General features: G+C 38.7%; 1 protein-coding gene across 8 annotated transcripts in view; it reads right to left on the reverse strand.

Moving 5' to 3' along the window:
* Positions 1–21,758, reverse strand: part of HS3ST5 (heparan sulfate-glucosamine 3-sulfotransferase 5) — a 296,454-nt gene that overhangs the window by 245,665 nt on the left and 29,031 nt on the right. For 2 of the 8 annotated variants that reach the window (XM_044924418.2, XM_044924417.2), the window contains exon 2: positions 2,019–2,113. The exons of 5 other annotated variants lie outside the window; for them this stretch is intronic. The gene's annotated coding sequence lies outside the window, so the exon portion shown is untranslated. Of the gene's footprint in view, positions 1–653; positions 714–2,018; positions 2,114–21,758 lie in introns of all 8 variants that reach the window. One more of the 8 variants, XM_044924416.2, reaches the window with a different exon arrangement.

The following is a 21,758-nucleotide window of genomic DNA, read 5'->3' on the forward strand; positions in this document are numbered from 1 at the left end:
GGGTAGGAAAAGCAATACTGCAGCTGCTTCCAAATCAGCAAAATGTACAGCCAATAAGTCCAAGAAATATGAAGACATTTTATGTTCTACAAGAACAGAAACTGTAGATATTTTTATTTTTAAATTAAAGACATAAAATGGAAAGACACTGCACCAATTATCTTCGTCCTTATTATTTTTAAGTGCCCCCCCCCCCCGCCCCAGCCCAAGCCAGTAAGCCAGCCCTTAGGAACTCATTTACCAAACATTCTCCCTTGCTTAGTATATTGTTCCCATTTTAGGTAGGATGCAAAGAAACCACTCCAGAAGGCTGGTTTCCTTATAACTCTGCAGATGGTAAAGTGAAAGTGAGAGTCGCTCAGTCATGTCCGACTCTTTGTGACCCCATGGACTATACAGTTCACGGAATTCTCCAGGCCAGAATACTGGAGTGGGTAGCCTTTCCCTTTTCCAGGGGATCCTCCCAACCCAGGGATTGAACCCAGGTCTCCCACATTGCAGGCAGATTCTTTACCAGCTGAGCAACAAGGGCAGATGGTAAAACCTCAAGTCAATCCTAACCTGTGTTTCAGTTTGTCAGCTGAGGACGTTAATACTTGTAATGTTATCTCCTTCTTGGGAAGACTCTGAGAACAATACTTTCTAGAACTCACCAGCTAAATTCCTTTTCAAACATGTTCTGCAAATACAAATTTTATACTTTGTATCATCACCTAAATGATGAACAGAATTGAAGTTAGGAAGAGCAAGCAAGATATACTTTCAATTTTTCAACTATCTTTATGAACTTTGAAATCAAATAGTTTACATTCAAGTAACCCTCTTGACCGCAGTTCTTAATTAAGCAAAAATGTTCCATGGGTAACACAGTAGTGAGTCCTGTACCTCAAACAGAAAACAAAAGTAATATATATATTTTTTATAACAACAATTATATAAGCTGTGAAGAGCCAAAAAGTCTACATCATCAACTTATTACATAAGTTCTCTGTCCTTGATAGTCACTGAAACGCAGCACAATTACAGATGGCATTTTTTTCTGTAAGTTTCATACTTGTGGACTGTTTGAAATGATCAAATAAATATAGAGAGATTATACTCCAATTAAAAAAAAACTTTAAAAAATTTTAACTGTCATTACATTTTTAGATTCTAATTAACATGCCAAAGACGACTTCTGAAGGACCTAGTAACACAATATGAATCAGCTTTTAAAAGTGTGCCCTGTTCTAAACTTGATGGCTGTTGTTCTCAATAGCATAGGCAGAAGAAGACAAAGGATCCAACCCATTTTTCGTTCTTGGAGTTTCAGAATCATCAGTAGTCAGGTAGATTTAAGGGGAGAATTCAGAGCTTCTTTAAAGATAGCATGGTAAAAAGAGTAACTAGAACACCCGTTCTTAAATTTCTTCCATAAATTATGCCCCTCTGATTGAGATCAAACTAAAATCGGACTCCTGACAGAGCAGATCACACAGAAAGAGGCAATGCGAAAGGGAATTCAGTTTCTTCGAGGTTGTTTAATTCCACAGTCTCCTGTTGCTCACCAGCTTTGTCCTAGGAGAATTCACATTACTATGAACATTTTTTTCAAAGTGATTTGAATACCAGATGGTATATCAGAGTTGATGCTAAATTTTTCTTTTGAAATAGCCTCATTGGGAACACACTTTTATTTCTAAAATTACAACTTAACAATTTGTAATGGTGTCATTTGTATTGGTACTGTCATAATTGCCAAAAAAGAAAAAAGAGAGATAGTTTTGTTTTGTTTTAACAAAAGTTGCGTGACTCATTTCTTTAATCTTTTTTTTTTTTTTTTTTTTTTTTTTTTAATGAGAAGCCATTAACCCTCATGGAGAAAAACTGGCAAGACTATGTTGAAATAATTATTTAAAAAATTATTCCCACCGTCCCTCCTGCTGATTATATTATCAAGCAGCAAGTAAAAAATGACAAAAAGAATTAAGGAATTAGAACCTAATTGTGTCTTATTTTGAAGAGTAAGATACACTCACGTCTCTTTCCAGGTGCAACTCTTTCTGTCCACTGTCAAAGGGGCTCTCCTCCTCCACTCACTGTCCAAGGCAAGGCTGGCTGATAACTCTTCTCTCTGGAGATGAAACAAGCCTCAACATAGCTGGGTTCAGCCCCACCTGCCCTGCCTCTCAGCACTTCAATATAATGGTTGGGAAATGCATGATTTCAGAGATCTCTTCTTTGGAGCAAGCAGCAGGTTGATTCATACAGATACACAACTGTATAATTTTGTGGGAGGGACCCATGCAACCTCTGAAGAGAGCTTTGCATACTGCCGCTGAGACAGCACATCTAAGGACTTAAAGGGTAATTGCATTAAGCATTTACGCAGCTGCAAGTTAGTGGATGGAATGGAAAGAAAAGGGAAGAAAGTCAAGTCAATCATTCAGATATTTATGAGGTCTGGTGTTGGGCCCATTTCCCTATTGGATGGGAGCGCTGGATTTGCAGATAAAGGCAGTGTGTGGATAAGGTGGACACTGATTTCTCTATGGCATTTAATAAGCCTTCATAATGTCCTAAGGACAGGATGAAGAAAGGTGGGCTGCCTAGTAGGGAGATTGATAGAAATGTTTGATAAATGTCTGGTGTCACCAAGAAGGAGATCTGTAATATCAGCCCCAGGCAGCTCAAAGTTCAGCTCTTTTTTATTCAATATTTGTTATCAGTGACTTCAATGAAGACACAAAGAGCCTCTTGATCGATTTAGCATAAAGTTCTGGGCTCTGGGTTTGAAACTGCTTTGACGTTTGCAAACCCAGGATTTAAATTCTGCAAGCTTCTGTTTCCTCACATGTTAAAAGAGAGTAACAGTCCTGATATCATAGAACTGCTCTGAGAATGAAAAGAGAGAAAAGGTAGCATTAAATGCACACCTGGTACCTCCAGGTATGTCCTAAAGAACAAATCTGCACAGGACACACTCAAGAAGGCTAGCTAATGTGGTTTCCAGCAAGATCAAGATTGAAAAACGACCCAGGCATATTGGACTAGGGTGAATTAACAACCTTTAAAAGGGGTTTCCAGGTGGCACTAGTGGTAAAGAACCTGCGTGCCAGTGCAGGAGATGTGGGTTCAATCCCTGAGTTGGGAAGATCCCCTAGAGGAGGGCATGGCAACCCACTCCAGTATTCTTCCCTGGAGAATTCCACTGACAGAGGAGCCTGGCGGGCTATGGTCCATAGGGTCGCAGAGTCGGATGCAACTGAAGTGACCTAGCACACAAAAGGAATAAAGCCGTTGTTTACCAGTTTCATGAAGACCAGCTCATCTTGTTTATTAGTACATCCTCAGCATTGACTACAGAGCTTAGTAGATTCACAAAACGTTCACTGAGTGAATGATGTATATGGCCCTAACTGAGGTGCAAGGTCATTTTTATAAAGTATCAGGGTTACACACATGAGAAAGTGTAGTCCTCGTTCAACTGTTCATGGTCTGGTGAGGAGAGAGACAGGTTCACGAGCAATCACAATGTGCTGAGTGCTAAGAGAGACAGCTGGATTGGGGCTCCAAAGGCATCCCAAAGAGGCCCTTAAGTGACTTCTGGGAAAGAACAAGTCACAGGGTAGGTAGAGTGGCATCTCTGAGCCACATGGGAAGTAGCCCAATGAACACAGTATAGAGAGTGGGGGAAGGAGGCTTCAGGCAGAAGTCGTCTAGGGTTCAGATGTGAGAGAGAGTGCCAAGTGTCTAGGAAGCAGAAGTGAGCTCTCTGGGGCTAAGGCTGAGAATTTAAGGTGGAAAATGGATTTAGCTGAGGTTGGAGAAGTCTCAAGTTGTGAAGAGCCTTATACACAAAACTAAGGAGTTTGAAAAGTATTTGCTAGACAAAGGAAACTCCCTGAAGGCAAGAATAATGATTGATTCTCATTTCAAAAAGCTCACCCTCACTAACTGACGATGTGGATTGGACATAAAGACCAATCAGGAGATAGGTATAGTAAAACAGGCAGGAAATGAGGAGGTACCAAATGAAAAGAGTTTATGGGGAAACTGAATTGCAGAAGTTAGAAAAGAGATCCGGATTGGTGACATTTTTGTGAATCATTGGAATATGGGCCATAACACATAACATATAAATGCTAAGTCACTTCAGTCGTTTCCGACTCTGTGCGACCGCATAGACAGCAGCCCACCAGGCTCCCCCGTCCCTGGATTCTCCAGGCAAGAACACTGGAGTGGGCTGCCATTTCCTTCTCCAATGCATGAAAGTGAAAAGTGAAAGTGAAGTCGCTCAGTTGTGTCGGACTCTTAGTGACCCCATGGATTGCAGCCTAACAGGCTCCTCCGTCCATGGGATTTTCCAAGCAAGAGGTACTGGAGTGGGGTGCCATTGCCTTCTCCAATAACATATAAAACTACTTAGTAATTATGTGTAATATATAAAAAGATGAAGGATGCTACCTTAGAAAACCACTCCAGCCTTCAAAAGGTGAACTCATGAAGGAGCTGGAGGTGAACCAGGAAGAAAAGAAGGAGAAAGACGTTTTAGGCCCATAAAAGAGGAAAGAGTCTTGAGGAATCAATAGGATTAGATGCTGCAGAAAGACCATTATACACAGGATTTGGTGCTCAGGAGATCATCAATAACATCATAGAGGCAGATTTAAGACCAAAGGAGAAACTAGTCTGTGAAACTTTCTGGAGTGAACTAAAAGTGAGGAAGCAAGAAAAATAAAGGCAGACATCTCTTTCAAGAAACTTGACATTAAATCATGGACAGATTTTAAGCCATGGAGAAGAGCTGGATGGCAGTCTTCAAGAGGAGCAGGCTCTTACTGGGTCTCAATAGCATATCACAGAGAAACAACTGAAGGAGAGGCAGTTGCAGGAAGTTTTGAATCTAAAATGTGGCAAATTTTGCTTGTGTCCAGGAGACAGCATTAGGGGAAAGAGAGCTGATACGTGGAAGGCAACATGGAAAAAACTGCAGAATTAGAGTTAGCCAACAATGCAATGCTTTTACTTCACCAGATTACAAACTTCTAGTCTTTAGGCAGAGCCTCATTACATGTTTGACCAGGCTGAAGAGTAGGCATTCTGACTGTCAGTAGAAAGTTGGATTAAATGGTTTTAGAGGTGTCCATTTGAACTCTTAAAACTAATCTTGCTAAGTGTGAAGTCATAAACTTCTTCATCACATCTAATCTATTTAAAGAGATGTACTTTCTTCATCAATACTTTTAGTATTAAGCAGTATTAAGTCACTGATTATGTTTCAGTAATATTGACTGAAATATGTAAAAGGGGCTTTTGAAAATCTTTACAAATATTATTTGTCTGATTCTTCCATTTATCTTTCTTTTTCTCTCAATTTTAACTAATACCTGAAGGTGAGCATGTCTGTGTATTTGAGGATTACAGTTCTCTTATTGGATAGAGAAGCTTAGTCCCACAGATAATTATTTACATTCTAATGGTGAACACAGATAATTATTTACATACTATTTTATAAGGTGCTAGAGTCTCTTTCTCCAAACCAAGTACCTGGAATCAGAACTAATTACAACCAAGAACAAGATTTTATTCTGAGAGAGTTGTGTACCCAGTCACACTTCATTATCTCATTCCCTCTCTTCTTTTCACACACACATTCACATACTTAAGAGAATAAGTAAATATAAGGGAATAGGTAAAATGTATTAACAGAAGAGGAATGGAGAAATGGATATGCCTTTTCCAATGCCCCTTAATTAAATCTGATAATGTTTTTATTATTCAATAAAATTTTATCTATAAAGTAATAATAAATGAGTTCTTGAGTGAAAGTGAATCTATGGCAAGCACAATGTCAGGCTCAGAATTAATCCTCAAAAACTTAAGTTCCCTTCTCCAATAAGAGAGAAAGTACTGGATTTAAGACAAAAGGAATTTTGCCAAATGTGGAGAACAATTGCATTGGCTATTATCATTTTTAATATTGCTACATTTGCAGACATATTGGGTAGGTAGAACATATCCTAAAGTAGAAACACACATTCAAGGCCATATATAGGAAGCTGATATATCTAGCTATTGCTGCATCAGACATCAAACTGTTATAGAATAAGGTCATCTTTAGCCTGTAGCCACTTATACCCGAGTATCTGAGATAACCTTGTTGAGAACAGTAGTGGAAGAGTATGGAAAATATACAGAAGGAAAGGAACTATTTAGATCTCATGTATGAGCAACTACTTCCTATTCTTAAGGACAGTGCCCCTTGAAAGTGAACTGAAATTGAAGTCACTAAGTCGTGTCTGACTCTTTGCAACCCCATGGACTGTAGCCCACCAGGCTCCTTCATCCAGGCAAGAGTACTGGAGTGGGTTGCCATTTCCTTCTTCAGAGGTCTTCCTGACCCAGGGATGGAACCCGGGTCTCCTGCACTGCAGGCAGACGCTTTACTGCCTGAGCCACTAGGGAAGCCCTTTAAACTAGGGCTACTGTGACAAAGCTGAAATGATTGCTCAGGGGCTGCCAGACCATACCAAGTGACTTCTTCACAGGTTGCACAATCTTCAGACCTGCACCAAGTGGCAAATAAGATAGTCTAAAGTGGAAAGGAGTTTAATGATTTGAACAGTCCCATGTGCATGTCTCACAAGTTTCTATTACAATTGAAAGTTGCTTCTATTGTGAATCTATGCTGCCAGTAACTAACCATTCAGAATGCACCCTAAAATCAGCAGCACCAGTGAGCCAGTCACATGTTTTTCATATGGCTGCCACTCTGTTCAGTCTATAAAATACACTCACAAAATTTAAATTTCTTTTATATAATTTTTTGAGAGCAAAACTAAAAGTAGTTCATCTAACTTTTATCTACTCTATTACATTAACATTTTTACTCCGCAGAAATTGTTTCACTCAACTGTTAGTAAATATGTTGTGCAGTCACTCAGTGGCATCTGACCCTTTGTGACCCTATGGACTGCAGCATGCCAGGCTTCCCCGACCTTCACTATCTCCCAGAGTTTGCTTAAACTCATGTCCATTGAATCAATGATTTCATCCAACCATCTCATCCTCTGTTGTCCCCTTCTCCTCCTGCCCTCAGTCTTTCCCAGCATCAGGGTCTTTTCCAATGAGTTGGCTCTTCACGTCTGGTGGCTGAAGTACTGGAGCTTCAGCTTCAGCATCACTCCTTCCATCATTGAAGGACTGATTTCCTTTAGGAGTGACTGGTTTGATCTCCTTGCTGTCCAAGGGACTCTCAAGAGTCTTCTCCAGCACCACGGTTCAAAAGTAAATACGGGTCCATGTCAAATACGCTTCATTCCACTAAGTAATAACATTTATAGAATGACACCTCATGGAGGAAGTAAACATCCTGCAACAGATTCAATGAGAATTTTACAGTATTTTTATATTTGTTTTTATCCTAAAGAAAAAATAAAAAAAACCCTTAACATGCCTATATGTTTAAATGTATACCCACGTACACATATTGCTATTAAATTCAGAATTGAAATGTATTCATACATTTCTAATCAACACAATGATGAGTGTAATCCATAGAAAGAAATATAAATACATACATGTCAAATGAATAACAAGGAACTTCTAAAATTCACAGGGGCGTCTCTGGTGGCTCAGACGGTAAAGAATCTACCTGCAATGCAGGAGGCCCAGGTTTGATCCCTAGGTCAAGAAGAACCCCTGGAGGAGGAAATGGCAACTCACTCCAGTATTCTTGCCTGGAGAATTCCATAGGCAGAGGAGCCTGGCAGGCTACAGTCCATGGGGTCAGAATCGGACATGACTGAGCAACTTTCACTTCACTTCATTTCTAAAATTTACATATATATTACTAAAGATTTTTTTTTCACTGTAACAGTTTATCACAATGAGAGTCCACTTGCATGTTGCTCATAACAATATGTAGGGAGAAGATACAAATACATATTGAATACAATCACCTCTGTTGAAGTGAAGTGCAGAGACAACAGCAAGAACCTGTGATCCATAGGCATTACCAGGTGGAAAGAACCAAAAAGAAAGATACTCAAGAGGATAAGGCAGTGAAAATAAACTTTCTCCGTTACAAGTAAATGCAGGCTGAAGCATGAAATTTTATAATCTAAATTTTAGAACTAAAAGGGATTGTATAGATCATTCCTATGGCAAGGGTGGCAACTTCCATATTGTCACAGCGCCAGGACGTCCCCACTCCACACTCTCCCAAATATGGCAAATCTTTGGTTTCCTAATATCTCCACTTGGAGCTTGGTTCCTTGATTTGAACTCAATTTACAATAACCCTGTGTACGAGACAGCAAAAGAGACACAGATGTATAGAACAGTCTTATGGACTCTGTGAGAGAGGGAGAGGGTGGGAAGATTTGGGAGAATGGCATTGAAACATGTAAAATATCATGTATGAAACGAGTTGCCAGTCCAGGTTCGATGCACGATGCTGGATGCTTGGGGCTGGTGCACTGGGACGACCCAGAGGGATGGAATGGGGAGGGAGGAGGGAGGAGGGTTCAGGAGGGGGAACACATGTATACCTGTGGCGGATTCATTTTGATATTTGGCAAAACTAATACAATTATGTAAAGTTTAAAAAAAAAAAAAAAACAAGAACACTGACACTCTTCCTTAGGTCTTATCATCCGTCCCCTGTAGGGGCTGGACACATGGCTGAACCCTTTGCTACTTCGTGAGTTTCTCTTTAGAATAGGATTGGTCTTCCATGACCATCAAACAGCCCTGCCATGTGCCATCGTCATCAATTAAATACACCTGCCAAGTTTAGACGAATGAAAGGGCAAGCAAGGGCTTCGAAGAAGCTTTTTAAGGATAAAATAGCCTTTTGGATAATTAAACGTTACTTCCAGTGTCAAAACTACAGCATGTATTCATTAGATCTTTGCTGCCTTTGAACATCACTGATGACTCACTACACTTGTTCAAGCTGCAAATCATACTATCTGCTCTTTTTCTCTCCAAGATTTGCAAATATTTGATGTTACTTAGGAAGGTGTGGAATTATTCTTGCCAGAGTGGCAGCCTACAAACTATACTTCAGGTATCTAGGAGGTATGCATTCAATTTACATGTGATGATCTTTGAAGCCCCTAAAGATATATTTTTAGGCTCAATTAGGTCATGATAGAGAAAGAAAACTCACTCACTTCAATCACTACAACGTTTAAAAAGGAGAATCAGGTAAGAATAATCTAGACTTGCTTGAAAGTTATAGAAAATGATTATTTCATGATCACTGGAACATAGCACATGTGAAATACTGTGAGAAGGTTACGCTTAAGTTTATTAATGATAGAATTTACCAAATTTTATTTCTTCACTCTAGCTATTCTGAAGCACATAAGAAAAATTAAACCATCAATCACCTACTACTTAAGTAAAACCAATGACAATAATTCAGATATATAGATGTGTGGTTAAAAGAGGCTAAGGCATCTGAAAAACAATGTAGAATAATGAAAATTCCTTATAAAAAATTCTAGGGGGCAAGGATTTGGGGCACAATATCTATCTTGAAAGAAGAAAATGCCATTTTTGGGTAAGCTTCAACTACAACACCTGCCAGGAATTATTGAACAAAAGTAATTTTCCACCCATCTCTCTTATCTTTTTCTTTCCCATAGGATTCTTAGAGGGCATTTTTAGTCCTTCAGTCTTTATAACTTAGTGTAATCATCTTATGTCTACATTATTTGCAGTTTAAGTATATTATTCCAATCCTTTCTCAATTAAGAGTAAAAATGTTACAAGCTGAGTATGAATCAACAACTTTAACGCTATTATTTAGGTCTGCCTATAGTTAAAATGCTCTTACCTTATTTTATGTACCGTACACTTGTGCAAGCGTCTTTTAATTTCATGGGTGCAGTCACCATCTGCAGTGATTTTAGAGCCCCTAAAAATAAAGTTTGACACTGTTTCCACTGTTTCCCCATCTATTTCCCATGAAGTGATGGGACCAGATGCCATGATCTTCGTTTCTGAATGTTGAGCTTTAAGCCAACTTTTTCACTCTCCTCTTTCACTTTCATCAAGAGGCTTTTTAGAGGCTTTTTAGTTCCTCTTCACTTTCTGCCATAAGGGTGGTGTCATCTGCATATCTGAGGTTATTGATATTTCTCCTGGCAATCTTGATTCCAGCTTGTGCTTCTTCCAGCCCAGCATTTCTCATGATGTACTCTGCATGTAAGTTAAATAAGCAGGATGACAATATACAGCCTTGACGTACTTCTTTTCCTATTTGGAACCAGTCTGTTGTTCCATGTCCAGTCCTAACTGTTGCTTCCTGACCTGCATATAGGTTTCTCAAGAGGCAGGGCAGAAAAAAAAAGAAAAGAGGCAGGTTTCCACAGTTTATTGTGATCTACACAGTCAAAGGCTTTGGCATAGTCAATAAAGCAGAAATAGATATTTTTCTGGAACTCTCTTGCTTTTTCCATGATCCAGCGGATGTTGGCAATTTGATCTCTGGTTCCTCTGCCTTTTCTAAAACCAGCATGAACATCTGGAAGTTCACGGTTCACGTGTTGCTGAAGCCTGGCTTGGAGAATTTTGAGTATCACTTTACTAGCATGTGAGATGAGTGCAATTGTGTGGTAGTTTGAGCATTCTTTGGCATTGCCTTTCTTTGGGATTGGAATGAAAACTGACCTTTTCCAGTCCTGTGGCCACTGCTGAGTTTTCCAAATTTGCTGGCATATTGAGTGCAGTACTTTCACAGCATCATCTTTCAGGATTTGGAATAGCTCAACTGGAATTCCATCACCTCCACTAGTTTTGTTCCTAGTGATGCTTTCTAAGGCCCACTTGACTTCACATTCCAGGATGTCTGGCTCTAGGTGAGTGATCACACCATCGTGATTATCTTGGTCATGAAGCTCTTTTTTGTACAGTTCTTCTGTGTATTCTTGCCACCTCTTCTTAATATCTCCTGCTTCTGTTAGTTCCATACCATTTCTGTCCTTTATCGAGCCCATCGTTGCATGAAATGTTCCCTTGGTATCTCTGATTTTCTTGAAGAGATCTCTAGTCTTTCCCATTCTGTTGTTTTCCTCTATTTCTTTGCATTGATTGCTGAAGACGGCTTTCTTATCTCTCCTTGCAGCATATTCAAAAGCAGAGACATTATTTTGCCAACAGAAGTCCATCTAGTCAAGGCTATGGTTTTTCCAGTGGTCATATATGGATGTGAGAGTTGGACTGTGAAAGATGAGCGCTGAAGAATTGATGCTTTTGAACTGTGGTGTTGGAGAAGACTCTTGAGAGTCCCTTGGACTGTAAGGAGATCCAACCAGTCCATTCTGAAGGAGATCAGCCCTGGGATTTCTTTGGAAGAAATGATGCTAAAGCTGAAACTCTAGTACTTTGGCCACCTTATGCGAAGAGTTGACTCATTGCAAAAGACTCTGATACTGGGAGGGATTGGGGGCAGGAGGAGAGGGGATGACAGACAATGAGATGGCTGGATGGCATCACTGACTCGATGGACGTGAGTTTGAGTGAACTCCGGGAGTTGGTGATGGACAGGGAGGCCTGGAGTGCTGTGATTCATGGGGTCGCAAAGAGTCGGACATGACTGAGCCACTGAACTGAACTGAACTGAAACTTGTGTAGCTATTACTGATGAATTCTTGAGACCAATTTGGCTCCTGGAGATTCAATGTTCTAAATCACTCAAGAAAGTTTAATTTGTTTAAACTGAGATTGACTCAATAAAGCTTTTTAAAATGCTTTACTTTCTCAAACTGGTTTTAAAAAATTGGCAGGTTGAATGTACTCTCTGCATTGAGGAGTTACCAGGTTTCACCAATTCTGGCCTCAGTTCAATCAAAATTTTCAGCTCTAGCTTTTATAAAATTTTTAACAAAAATGGGTTATGAAGCTTTTACTAAAAGAATTTCAAGATGCCCAAAGATATTTTTAGTGATTCCAACATAAATAAGATGATTAATGTATACTTATCCCAGATACTTGTCTTTTCCCCCACAAACAAAAACCCTACCACATTATATCTTCATTGGTTTTCTATTGATTTAAACAAGAATTCTCAATTGGGATTCTTGTGAACTTTAGGAAATCTGAAAACCTTCAAAATTGCATGAAAAATTTAGCATATTGTGCTTATGTATTTTTCTGGGCAGAGGAATCATGGCTTTCATCTGATTTTAAAAGTTTTCTTTTCTTTCTTTTTTATTTCAACACGTTAAGAACCACTGCTTTGAGAGAGCACAAGAAGTTCTGTCTAGAGAAGAAAGTACTTAGAGAAAACAGTTTCTCTTGTAGGGGACTTTCTCATCTTTGTCCTTATCAGGGCACATCACATGTTACCCAGGAACAAACATCCTAAGGAATCTAGAAAAATATACCAGCTATAAATTTGGATGTACATAGCTGTAGTTTCACCATAACACTGACTGCCTAAGATTATTTTTAAGATACAGATAATAATGCAGGCAATTATTTCTAAAATACCCACAAAAGTAATCTAACAGCTTTAACAATTGATTCTGCATCCATATTTTAAGAATTAGGATGTGGTTCTCCATATCAAGCCTTCAGGAAGGCAAAGATAATAAATTTTATTATAAAAATATGGATGTCATGAGGGAGAGTTCATAAAACCACAGGAATGATTGGCTGCAGTAGCAGTGTGATTCTATGTGAACTTTAGAGCAGAGAAGAAATAAATCATTCAGAACTCTGTCACTGATTCCATAAGCACTGTCATTTCCCTGTAACTGATACACATGTCTCTGGGAGAAATACAAGATGTCAGAAGTATTTCTGAGTGACCTATACTCAACTAGCAATTACTAAAAGGTCAGTAAGCAGAAAGAACCACATCAACTCCTGCTATTTATATGGAAGCAATTAGAAATAGAACAAAAGAATTAATGACTGCTTATCATACGGTTTCATATAGTAAGACTTCATGATGTTTTCTTAAATGTCTACTTTAAACATAATTTTCTAAAGCATACTAGTCACACACAAACTTAAGGCTATAAAAAAATAATCTTTCCATTTGTTTAAAGGGCTACACAGAAATAAAGCACAAAGAGCTGGCGGCTCTCACAAAGCTCTGTGTTTTATATATTAAATGCTGTGAGTCTAGAATTTTGCATTTATTTTTCATATAAATTCTTAATGCCTCTACACTATACATTTACATAAAATAAAAGCTCCCTCTAGTGGCTAAAAAGCACTCTTAACTTGAGTTTAGATTTGGTTTATATTAAGAATTATCAATCTCTTAGGTCTCAGATTCTTTAGTTTTTGTAAGTGATATCTATCACTATTTTCCACATTAGAGGTCAAAGCTGAGATTAAAATTATTAATTCATTTAAAAATAATAAACCTTTTACATGTTAACACAAATAATATTTTATAAAAAAAATAAATGTACTTTCCAAAAAAAATTACAAGAAGGGATTTACTGTTTTACATTTTTACAAATCTCTTTAATGCCTGACTTAAAACTCCTGGATTCTCATAAATGCCTCTGCATTAAATCTGTTCCAATATGTTGTTTTATTATAACATACATATCTAGTTCCACATAGATGTTTTTTGGAAAAGACTAATTCAGAAGCATTTTCAGATAATCATGCTTGTTTTTCTTTAATACTACACCAACACTTGACAAGTAATATTTTATTAAAGTTTGGCTGCATTGTAGAATCTGAAACTGAATCAGTGAACTTTGTACTCTATCACCTCAAAATAGTTCTATCTTTCACTTTGAATGGATCTTTTTACCAACGATAAATTTTAACCCTAGTCACTTGGAAAACGTTAAAATCTTCTGAACTCTACATATCTTCCAAATGTTGACACATTTCACTATCAAAAAATCTACCACCCATCTAACTCAAAAAGTCTGTACCTATTGCAAAGCTCTCAAAATACTAGGGGTGTATACATGTTTTCTTGGAGAAGGCAATGGCACCCCACTCCAGTACTTTGCCTGGAAAATCCCATGGATGGAGGAGCCTGGTGGGCTGCAGTCCATGGGGTTGCGAAGAGTCGGACACGACTGAGCAACCTGACTTTCACTTTTCACTTTCATGCACTGGAGAAGGAAATGGCAACCCACTCCAGTGTTCTTGCGTGGAGAATCCCAGGGACGGGGGAGCCTGGTGGCTGCCGTCTATGGGGGTCACACAGAGTTGGACACAACTGAAGTGACTTAGCAGCAGCATACATGTCTTCTAGTACTTCTATTTTGAAAGCTAGAATTTTATCACTGCCAAAAAAGATTGTTGAGTTGTTCTCCTTGAAAAGACAGCCTACCTTGCTCACTTTTGAGAAAAAGTCTATGAAATATCCAGGAATGAATAACTGCAGTTTGTCCACCATTCTTTCAAGTAAAAATGTTCCATGAATAATGTGGCTAGTTTACTTAGCAACTCAAACAATCCCCATGAGCTTTTTCTCAAGACAACCTTTATTCTCTGATATGCAGAAGTGCTTAATGCATACTTACCATTTCATCACATGGCCTACTTAAAATATCATATTCAATGGTTGAGATTTCATATAATTAATTAATTTTTACTGCTTTATCAAGGACATTCTTAAGGAAAGCTGCATCTTCCTCCCCCTTCTCCTCTCTCCTAAATGTGAGTGTGTGGCAGAGGAGAATATAATCAGTTTGGTAGTGCTGCCGTGATTTGTGCTAAGGTTTCGGAAGTTTTTCTCACCATTGATTGTTGCACCATACAATGAAAAGGACAAAAAAAAAAAAAAAAACCTTCATATTGTTATGTGAATAGTTTTGATCTCGCGGATTCCTTGACAGTGATTCAGGGATAACAGGAGTCCATAGATTACATCTTGAGAACCAGAGTTCCTAAGATACAGTGGCCTGTAATATTGGAAAGGAAAGACCAGCTGGTTGGCTTCTTAAATTAGTAGAAATAAACAGCTTAGAATGTCCAAGTGACCCACTCAAGGCCACGCAGTTCCTGTGCAATTTGCATTGCATCCTGTTTCCATGAAAGTATCTTAAATTTTGAGACTCTTTTAGCCTGTACACATTTTTTAAACAATGATGACTATTAAAAATGTTCAAGAAAGTCCTCCTTTTCTCTTTAAGGGTCTAAATTTTCTTTAATATTCTTATTTTGGTTTATTCAGGGACTGTTTAAGACAAAACTTTTCATGGATAGTATTGATATACAGATTATTCAAAAGCAAAGAGTTTATCATGAGATTATAAACCGTATAAATTTCAACCTAGAATACATCTCAGGACCAATTTTGTATTACAACATTACTGAGAGATGTTGGTGCTTTAGTGCCTGATATTGTTTATAATAATTTTTCAACAGAATGTTTCAACAGCTATATTCTAGCTGCAAATTGTTATCCATTAATATGATAATAAACATTAGGAAACAAAGAAGACATACAGTGTTCCTTTAGTTACAGATGTAGTTGCTATGGGCTTCCCAAGTAGCTTAGTGATAAAGAATCTGCCTGCTCATGCAGGAGCCACAGGGCATACGGGATCAGTCCCTGGGTGAGGAAGGTCCCCTAGAGGAGGAAATGGCAACCCACTCCAGTATTCTTGCCTGGAAAATCCCATGGACAGAGGAGCCTGGTGGGCTACAAAGTCAGAAGTCCATGGGGTCACAGAGAGTCAGAAGACAAGACTGAGTGACTGAGCATGAATGCACATAGTTGCTATAAAAATAGCTATTATTTGAAAACCTGTATTTGGGTCTAGCAGTTAGGATTACTGGGTTTCACCCGGGCGGCCCAGGTTTGACTCCCACTGTGGGAATTCCAACCTTTGGGCTTCCGCAATGACTCAAGTGGTAAAGAATCCACCTGCAATGCAGGAGACACAGGAGACGTGGGTTCAGTCAAGTAAATGCAACCCATGCCAGCATTCTTGCCTGGAAAACCAACCCCATGGACAGAGGAGTCTTGAGGGCTACAGAGTTGGACACAACTGAGCATGCATTTGGGTACCCAAATATAATAAAATGGTATTAAATGCTTTATAATCCAGGAACCCAATGAGTTTAATAGATATCTCAGTTATCAAGAAAATAAAAGCTCTAAATTTAAGGAAAACACATTAGGACATAAGATCACTTCTTTGGTGATTCTTCAATATCTCCTATTCCTCTCAAAACTCTGTTCTGATCACAATAGTATAGGTGATAGCAGCAGCCAGAGGAGACTCGTGGGGAAACACACACAACTGCGTAAGAACAACATGAGCATCGCCTCATTTTCCTGTCAGGCAAGAACTCCCAAGTCATTTGTGAACATGTGGACTGGGCTTCTTTTATTGTTGCTAGAGAAGGTTCAAAGTCACATGCTGTCCAACTACAGTTTCCTGACTTTGTGAACATGGACAGGAAATTCCAGACTTTAATTTTGTTGTTGTTGTTGTTGTTCAGTCACTAAATAGTGTCTGCATCTTTGTGACTCCATGGACTGCAGCAAGACAGACTCCTCTATCTTCCACCACATCCCAGGGTTCGCTCAAATTCATGTCCATTGAGTCAGGGATGCTAAGCAACTATCTCATCCTCTGCCACTCCGTTTTCCTTTTGATTTCAATTTTTTCCAGGGTCTTTTCCAATGAGTTGGCTCTTCAGATCAGGTGGCCAAAGTACTGGAGCTTCAGCAACAGTACTTCCAATGAATAGTCAGGGTTGATTCCTTTAGGAAACTTTGATTCTTAAGGCCTTATTATACTATGGTCCATGAGATTACCTAGGGTAGATCTACAGGGACATCCTCTGAGTCATAACTCATTCTACCAGGGTTGAATAATATAAAAATCATTTCTCTTTCTCTTGTGAGACCAACACAGGATGCTGCATTTGAAAGATGTGTACCACAAGTTCCCTTACTTTTTTTTCACATAGTACTCTGCTAAATTAGATAGAGATTGCTACGAACTATAATAAAACTCTTTTTATAAATTTCTAAGAATTTCATTATATTAAAATTTAATTTAGAAACTAGAATAAAAATTGGATTCATTGATGCTGGTCTAAAATAAGTTTTTGGAGAATAGTGATAAAAAGTAACTTTGGTAATGAAGCCTGTGTAAAGCAATGCATAACATATGCAATTTCTACTTTGTAAAGGTAAGGGGTGGAAAGAATTTGCATTTAAATTTAAAAAGCAGATGAATTGGCATTTACTAGTGAGATGTAATTTGCTTCCTTTTAATAGACAATGAAATATTGATAGCAACATATCCAAGAAAATTTAGAATACTATTTTAATTAATACCAATATGAAGTGAATTCAAATTTAACTTCAAAGATATCCTTATTAACCATTTTCAAATTGGTTTTGAATAAAATGATTGGGGGTTTAGAGTATGACAATATATATAATATTGCTCTAATTACAGTCATTAGTCAATGTGCAATATTAAAACTGATGCAGCCAAATTTTAGTGAGTTGAGTCATATAACAACCTTTAGAAATGATTGCTTTAGAAAGCAGATAAGAACATATTAATTTGGAAAGGAACTTTTTATACACTGACATTGCTTACTGAGAGGAAATAAGTGAGTATTCTTTATTTCAAGAATAATGTAGAAAAAATTATCATAATAAATGCCTATTAAAATTTTTAAGTTGAAAATTTATATACTAACAAGCATGCTTAAGAGTATATTGAATTAAAAAAAAACTCTTTGAAGCAAGAGTCTTTTAAACTCAATATTCTTGTCCTTGTTTAACTCCCATAGCAGGAAATAACCCAGTTTCACACAAATTAGATGGCTCACTGAGTATTTGAGTATAAGTATACGAACAAAACTAGTGGAGGTGATGGAATTCCAGTTGAGCTATTTCAAATCCTGGAAGATGATGCTGTGAAAGTGCTGCACTCAATACACCAGCAAATTTGGAAAGCTCAGCGGTGGCCACAACTGGAAAAGGTCAGTTTTCATTCCAATCCCAAAGAAAGGCAATGCCAAAGAATGCTCAAACTACCGCACAATTGCACTCATCTCACATGCTAGTAAAGTAATGCTCAAAATTCTCCAAGCCAGGCTTCAGCAATATGTGAACTGTGAACTTCCTGATGTTCAAGCTGGTTTTAGAAAAGGCAGAGGAACCAGAGATCAAATTGCCAACATCCGCTGGATCATGGAAAAAGCAAGAGAGTTCCAGAAAAATATCTATTTCTGCTTTCTTGACTATGCCAAAGCCTTTGACTGTGTGGATCCCAATAAACTGTGGAAAATTCTGAAAGAGATGGGAATACCAGACCACCTGATCTGCCTCTTGAGAAACCCATATGCAGGTCAGGAAGCAATAGTTAGAACTGGACATGGAACAACAGACTGGTTCCAAATAGGAAAGGGAGTACATCAAGGCTGTATATTGTCACCCTGCTTATTTAACTTACATGCAGAGTACATCACAAGAAATGTTGGGTTGGAAGAAGCACAAGCTGGAATCAAGATTGCTGGGAGAAATATCAATACCTCAGATATGCAGATGACACCACTTTTATGGCAGAAAGTGAAGAGGAACTAAAAAGCCTCTTGATGAAAGTGAAAGAGGAGAGTGAAAAAGTTGGCTTAAAGCTCAACATTCAGAAAACTAATATCATGGCATCTGGTCCCATCACTTCATGGGAAATAGATGGGGAAACAGTGGAAACAGTGTCAGACTTTATTTTTGGGGGCTCCAAAATCACTGCAGATGGTGACTGCAGCCATGAAATTAAAAGATGCTTACTCCTTGGAAGGAAAGTTATGACCAACCTAGATAGCATATTAAAAAGCAGAGACATTACTTTGCCAACAAAGGTCCGTCTAGTCTAGGCTATGGTTTCTCCAGTGGTCATGTATGGATGTGAGAGTTGGACTGTGAAGAAAGCTGAGCGCTGAAGAATTGATGCTTTAGAACTGTGCTGTTGGAGAAGACTCTTGAGAGTCCCTTGGACTGCAAGGAGATCCAGCCAGTCCATCCTATAGGAGATCAGTCCTGGGTGTTCATTGGAAGGACTGATGCTGAAGCTGAAACTCCAATGCTTTGGCCACCTCATGCAAAGAGTTGACTCATTGGAAAAGACCCTGATGCTGGGAGGGATTGGGGGCAGGAGGAGAAGGGGACGACAGAGGATGAGATGGCTGGATGGCATCACTGACTCGATGGACGTGAGTTTGAGTGAACTCCGGGAGTTGGTGATGGACAGGGAGGCCTGGCGTGCTGCGATTCATGGGGTCGCAAAGAGTCGGACATGACTGAGCGACTGAACTGACTGAACTGAACTGATAGGAAGTTACAGCTCTCTCACTCTTGACTGGAGCAGTAGCTCAGTGCAGCATCTCAGAGGTTCCAAACTGCCCCAGCACACAGTCCCATGTGGAGACAAGACCCAGGGAAAAAGTGAGTGAACAAAAAGGTTGGTGAGGTGAGTCTCCTGCTAGTCCCCTGTATCCCAACAAAACCTTAAACTATATGTAGAGATATTCCTGCTTCCTGGGAACTGGGACACAGACGTCCTTGATAACTGGGTGTTCTCAGGGTCAAGCAGGTTGAAACAAGAAAAGGATGATCTTCCCTTCAGATGAGGAATCATATTAACAAGCATCCAGGAAGCCAAAATGAGAATCAATCCCACAGAGCATATTGGTCTGTAAAGTGTCATACTAACCTGGGATGTGGTTAACATGGAATGCAGAGTCCCACTTTAGAGATTCAGATTTAGGAAAGATAAGGCCATGGAAGGTTTCCCAGGTGGCTCAGTGGTAAAGAATGCACCAGCCAATGCAGGAGATCTAGGTTTGATCCCTGGATCAGAAGATACCCTAGAGAAGGAAATGGAAACCCACTCCAATATTGTTGCCTGGGAAAACCCAGGGACAGAGAAACCGTGTGCTACAGGCCATGGGGTTGCAAAAGAGTCGGACACAACTTAGTGACTAAACAATAACAAGGCCAAGGAAGCTGGCTTTGTACCAGTAATCTAGGGGATGCCACTGAAAGTCGTTTCTTTGGGCACACTAAAGAAACCCTTTTACAGAGTATGTATGAGTACCAGAAGACATGAAGTTCCAAAAAGGGTGATATGTTTCAAATAACTGAAACTTGTAATACAGTTAAAATACAAATAGAGTTGTCCAAGATACAGATTTAAGTAATAATAAGTGAAACCTTCTTACTATTTGGATGACTTGTCAATAAAACATACCTATACACCCCCTCTAAAATATCACCCAGTGTAATAAATTAAACAGTAATCTCAGGTTGAAAATATTAACCAAGCTTTTTGTGTTAAACACTTCTATTTTTTTTTTTTATAAGAGGACTAAAACACTGAAAGACATAATACTACATTTACCTTTGGGCCAAGATTATTTCACATTTTGAGCAGAAAATTATTTGCACTAAATATTACCTGCCAGGGCTCTTTTCCAATTTTTATTTCATAAATATAAAATATATCTAAAGAAAAGGATTTTTATTTATACTTGAACATGCCTTTCGGTAAGTTCTCAAGGGTAACAGGCATAGAACAAGACTTATGAGTCAATAGAAGACATCAGTGAACTTGTTCCCTCTCATATATGACAATTAGACAAGAGCAGTGATAGAATGGTGGGAAAAAATATTAGTCTTAGTGCTTACAGAAGACTTAGATTGCAATGCAAACTAACATTCTTATATCTAAAATATCTTTCAAGTTTTAAATTCACAGGAAGAAGGTAACCTCCTCCAGGGAACTCGGTACAACATTTTTATAGCTAATAAATGAATGACAAATCTGCCTTTACTATATACCAATAATGAGAGAGAGGCTGCTGCTGTTGCTGCTAAGTTGCTTCAGTCGTGTCCCACTCTATGCGACCCCATAGACGGCAGCCCACCAGGCTCCCCTGTCCCTGGGATTCTCCAGGCAAGAACACTGGAGTGGGTTGCCATTTCCTTCTCCAATGCATGAAAGTGAAAAGCAAAAGTGAAGTCATTCAGTCGTGTCCGACTCCTAGCGTCCCCACGGCCTGCAGCCCACCAGGCTCCTCCGTCCATGGATTTTCCAGGGAAGAGGACTGGAGTGGGTGGCTATTGCAGTTGTACCAAAGGAAAAAAAAAAACTTTGGGACTCTTAGATTTTTTTTTTTCCTGAAAGATAAATCAAATAATTAAGCTTATCTGTAGGTTACTTAATGACTCGAGTAAGGAACTCTTCCTAAAATGACAGTTTAGGCTTTCAAATTTGGTTGTATTATAAAAGACAACAACTTTTGACATTCCTTTTATAGAAAAGACCATCATATTTAATCACCAGTTTTTTCTCCTCCTAGACACCCAGGAAAAGTATTTTTTCCCCAGCCTGCTTCCATCTAAGTAGGGCCCTGTACACAATAAACATTTGCTGCATATATGTTTATTTAATGATATGATTATATTCCCCACAGTTTTCAATGGTAGGAATGTTTGATACATTTTTCATGTATTTCCACAAATACAAACTCACTTAAAGCCTTAAAATGCCCTTGAAAGTTTAGCAACTTTCTGGTTCACTTCCAGATTGTAAAGGTTCCAATAGGTTGAATTATTCAGATAAAGCCGAAGTCATCAAGATTAAATGCTCAGGCTTAAGAATAAATACATTAAATGAACAAAGAAACAGAACTCCCAATTCTATTGTTTGAAGCAAACACTGCCATTTAGAATACAGTAGAGGCAGATTTGTCACTGCAAGACAAGAATGCAAAATTTTACATACCAGGCTGTTGTTAATCAT

This window comes from Bubalus bubalis, chromosome 10 (genome assembly GCF_019923935.1).
Source record: "Bubalus bubalis isolate 160015118507 breed Murrah chromosome 10, NDDB_SH_1, whole genome shotgun sequence".
Taxonomy (NCBI): domain Eukaryota; kingdom Metazoa; phylum Chordata; class Mammalia; order Artiodactyla; family Bovidae; genus Bubalus; species Bubalus bubalis.